This window comes from Haliotis rubra, unplaced genomic scaffold (assembly GCF_003918875.1).
Source record: "Haliotis rubra isolate DU_JTF1 unplaced genomic scaffold, ASM391887v1 Scf1236, whole genome shotgun sequence".
NCBI lineage: Eukaryota > Metazoa > Mollusca > Gastropoda > Lepetellida > Haliotidae > Haliotis > Haliotis rubra.
Genome location: NW_025765155.1, coordinates 239424 through 244513, shown reverse-complemented (window position 1 = coordinate 244513; position 5090 = coordinate 239424).

The window sequence follows — 5090 nt, the reverse complement described above, 5'->3', positions numbered from 1 at the left end:
TGGTAATGAGCAACCGTCGAATCTCCATCCATGAGTCAGAGCAGACAAGTATCATCTCAGGCATCTCATACGGATCAGTTGTAACTATCCTGGATGAACATCTCCACGTGTCTAAGGTTTCCACAAGATAGGTCCCAAGAATGCTCACCAGCGAAATGAAGCTCACGAGGGTCAACACAAGTAATGCCATGAGTATAAACCAGATGATTTTCAATTTAGGTTAGTTACTTGTGATGAAACATGGATCGTCACTATGACAACGAGAGCAAACAGAAATCCATAGAATGGAAGCACGCGAAGTCTCATCCGACCAAGACGTTCAAGTCCGATCAGGACGGTTATGGCCACCATATATTGGGATAGTCAAGGTATCATCCACATCCATTACCTTCCTCTACTGGAGAAAGTGAGACAGTCCATCAAGGAGAAGCGCCGTGGCAAACCCAGTCTTCTTCGTGAGGACAACGCTGAAGTCCATACCAGTCGTGTTGCACTGGCAGCTGTCGAAGAATGTGGAGTTGAATTCCTCCCTCAGTTACCCTATTCTCCAGACTTGGCACCAGGTTACTACCACCTGTTTTCTAATCTGAAGAAGCAGGTCCGTAGTAGGAGATTCGAGGATGATCTTGAACTCAGCTGTGGAGACGTGGTTAAAGGGCCAAGAGAAAGGACTCCTATAGACAAGACACACATGCCTGGCAGACAAGATAGAGGCGATTGTGTTGAGATATAAATGGAGATTCCATCGATGTTCTGCCTCTAAATATGTTAGGCTCAAAACCTTTGATAGCCCCTCGTATGTTAATTAATGTGGTCCTCATGTACCATTGGTGTGACAACGAAGTCGTGCGGAATTAATATAGTATTGATTATATCTGGTAAATGCATTGTCGGGTCACCCCATTTTTGTCTTTTGTTTACAGCGGGGCTGTGTGCACATCCCTATACCTACACACAGAACGGTCAGTACTGTCTGAGAACGGACAATCGCCGTAAAGGTGTCAAATGGGCCAAGGCAAATAGGATCTGCAAGCGGCTTCGAGGTCATATGCTGAGGATTGACACAGTTGACAAGAATACTTACGTCATGCAACAGTTTCCCCGCATGGGTCAGCAAGTTTTTAACTTCCATGTTGTTTGTAAAGAGCAAGTACGATTGAATTTCCCAGTTGGGTCAACCCACTTCCTCAAAAGTTGTGAAACGTTAATGCGTAAAAAGGGTCGACTGTTGGCGCTTTGAAATATTTGGTAGTTCGGTTGTTTTAAGACGAGACAGGCTACAGAAGGACAGTCTGATAGAAGGGCTCATGGCAGGGGTCATTACAAGTTTTTCCCCGATCCCATTAGTCGACTCTCACGACAAGCATTACAAGGGTTACTGAAGACAAATTCTAACCCGGACCTTCTCGGGTGGTTTGGTTTGTTTGTTGTTTTACGCCGCACTCAGCAATAATCCAGCTATATGTCGGCGGTCTGTAAATAATCGAGTCAGGACCAGACAATCCAGTGACCAACAGCATGAGCATCGATCTACGCAATTAGGATACGATGACATGTGTCAACCAATTGCAAGTCAGCGAGCCCTGACCACTCAATCCCATTAGTAGCCTCTTTCGACAAGCACGGGTTACTGAAGACCCGTTGTAACGTGGAACTTCACGGGACACGATACAATCTTACAATCGCTGGCTTCCCTCCGTTGTCAAAGGTGTGGTCAAATTGGGTTGAAGTTGTAGGGGCTGTGGGTAGCGTTGTGGTTAAAGCGTTAGCTCGTCAAGCCGGAGACCCGGGTTCTATTCCCCACATGGGTACAATGTCTGAATCCCATTTCTGGTGTCCTTCGCCGTGATATTGCTGGAATATTGCTAAAAGCGGCGTAAAACTAAACACACTCACTCACTCACTCACCTCCGGGAAGCTGAAAACGTCAGTCGTATGAAGACGTCACGTCTGAGGACGTCAACGTTTCGGTTCTTCTGGAGGATGTGGTCGCTGTCGTACACGACGATCGTGAGGCCATCCCGGAAGTGTTCTTTGGGACCTGTTTTAGTACACGTTGAGGTTCATGGCTGCAAGGAAGTTCTGTACAATTCGGGCTCCATGGGATCTGGAGTTGTCCTACTGTTAAAACACAATACGTGGTAGCTGTTGGAGAAATGGTGGAACAGTCAGGCGAAGAATGCCATCCATGTTATGTTGAACGTTCCAAATTAGAAGATAAAGCTACTCTGTTTTTAATTTTCCGGTCCTTTATCGTTGATTTAAGACGGCTAAATGCAATTTAAAAACCGAACGCGTTAAACTGCCATTTAAGTACCGTCTTGATGATCTCTCATCCAATCAGAATCGAGTATCACACAATGTCGTGTAGAATGATCGGTGGTATTCTTTTCGACACATAAATTCTTTTCGTTACCATAACGCCTCCTCCACCGACACGTCTTCCTTAAGGCAACGTTCGGTGGTAAACAGACTGCCTTTCATTAGCTCTGAACAGACAAAATTCTTAAATATTTAGTGTAAAAGAAGTAATAATTTCAGGTAAAGGAAATTAAAAGGGAAATTACGTTTATTAATAGCAGACTTAAGCATGTTCTTGATCAGGCAGCGAATAACGAAATCTGTTTGACAGGGAATTGCATTCATAGACCAAATCACTGCAAATGAAATACGGTTAACACTGGGTTCAGCCGAGTCTCTATAACTAGCATGGATACTCGCTTACATATTCCATATATACAATTCCAGTTCAAAAGGATTCTGGCTCGGTGGCAGCGACAAGGAAGAGGAAGGAACATGGAGATGGACGGACGGATCACTAGTCCTGAGCAAATTTTGGGACCCAATTGAACCAGATGGTGGAACTAATCAGAACTGTTTGGCCTTGTACGTAAGGACGACAAAGAAAGCGTTATGGGTAGTGTCGGTTGCTTTAGTGACAGGCACTTTATTTGCGAGCGCTCTTAGGCCGTAAAACCCCGTGAAGATCCGGGTTAGAATTGGACTACAGCAACTTGTACCATGCCCTGGCGGCGGTACCTTTGATCTTACCCGTGGTCTATTTAATTGTTACACCGCGGCTATCTGATTGGCTCACTGCAGGGTAGCAGGCCACACCTACTTTTCCCACGCACATAAAACAGTCTCACTTTGACCGCGGCTATCTGATTGGCTCACTGCAGGTTAAAAGGCCACGCCTACTGTTCTCACGCGCATAAAACAGTCTCCCTTTGACCGCGGCTATCTGATTGGCTCACTACAGGTTAGCAAGCCACGCCTACTGTTCCCATGCACATAAAGCAGTCTCCCTTTGCCCGCGGCTATCTGATTGGCTCACTACAGGTTAGCAAGCCACGCCTACTGTTCCCATGCACATAAAGCAGTCTCCCTTTGCCGCGGCTATCTGATTGGCTCACTACAGGTTAGCAAGCCACGCCTACTGTTCCCACGCACATAAAACAGTCTCCCTTTGACCGCGGCTATCTGATTGGCTCACTGCAGGTTAGCAAGCCACGCCTACTGTTCCCACGCACATAAAACATTCTCCCTTTGACCGTGGCTATCTGATTGGCTCACTGCAGGTTAGCAAGCCACGCCTACTGTTCCCACGCACATAAAACAGTCTCCCTTTGTCCGCGGCTATCTGATTGGCTCACTGCAGGTTAGCAAGCCACGCCTACTGTTCCCACCCACATAAATCAGTCTCCCTTTGACCGCGGCTATCTGATTGGCTCACTGCAGGTTAGCAAGCCACGCCTACTGTTCCCACGCACATAAAACAGTCTTGACCGCGGCTATCTGATTGGCTCACTACAGGTTAGCAAGCCTCGCCTACTGTTCCCACGCACATAAAACAGTCTCAATCAAATGTAAACCTTGTAGTAGCCACTTCATTCTTAAACGAGAGTTCGTGTCTACATCATAATATTTCATGACCTGAGTGAAGTTTATACGTTTAAAAGCCATGGAAACCGCGGTGGCGGTTAGGTGCCTGACTCTGAGGGTATGGGTTCGAATCCCGGATGGGACTCAACCCAAAAAGTACTAGAATCTGTATTTTACTAAGAAAGTGTAATCCCAAATATAACATATGTTATATAGTTCAGGAAACGTTGCACCTTCCTCTGTGTACGATACTGACTATTGAATCAACCCATCTAAAACGGCCGATTGAGTTTCCATAACCTCAGCAGCTTGCCCCAAAAATGTGTCTTCGATTGTATCATCCCATTCCAGTCTATTATTGTCAACTTTGTCAATTATTTGTGACCATGTAAGGTCTCTACCACTCGTGACTTGACATCGCGGCGGTGTGACACAGAATGATTTGAAATTCAAACATCCCGCGCAGATTTTGAAAACACGCAATGTGGGCATGGTACAAAGCAGTTACGCTATCCAATCACTCGAGGTTTGTCCAGATAGACGATGGGCGAGCCGGTGGTGATTGACAGCTGAATATTGTGTCTCGGGCTACGCCCTCAACATGTTCAGCTGTCAATGAACACCGGCTCGCCCATCGTCTATCTGGACAAACCTCTCGTTTTTAGATAGCGTAACTACTACCTATGCTTGTAAAAGTCGGCTGACGGAATCGGGTAGTCAGACTCCCTGACTTGGTTGACAACACGTCATCGTACTTCAATTGCGTAGATCGATGCTCAGGTTGTTGATCACTGGATTGTCTGGTCCAGACTCGGTTATTTACAGACCGCCTGCCATATGACTGAAAACTTTTCAAATATGACGCGATGCCTTACGTTTTCATCATTTTAATCATTTACCAGATACTTTTTAAAGTCAAATATCTCAAATATAATTTTATTTGTCGGTACAAAAATGAAGAAATCCTCAAGTCATACAAAGCAGCCTAAGATACGAGCAGTCATTCATGGTAGTGACGAGGTTCAGCTACACTCCAATTCGGGGTAAAGAGCCATATATTTTGAATTCATATTGTTTTCCGGGCCCACTAACTAATATAACATCCACTAAGAATTTTTCATTTAATAAAACATGTTGGAGAAAAAATTCGTTCAGCATTTTTTTCCTTATTTCTACAACCTGTCATTCCTACAATGTGACAATAA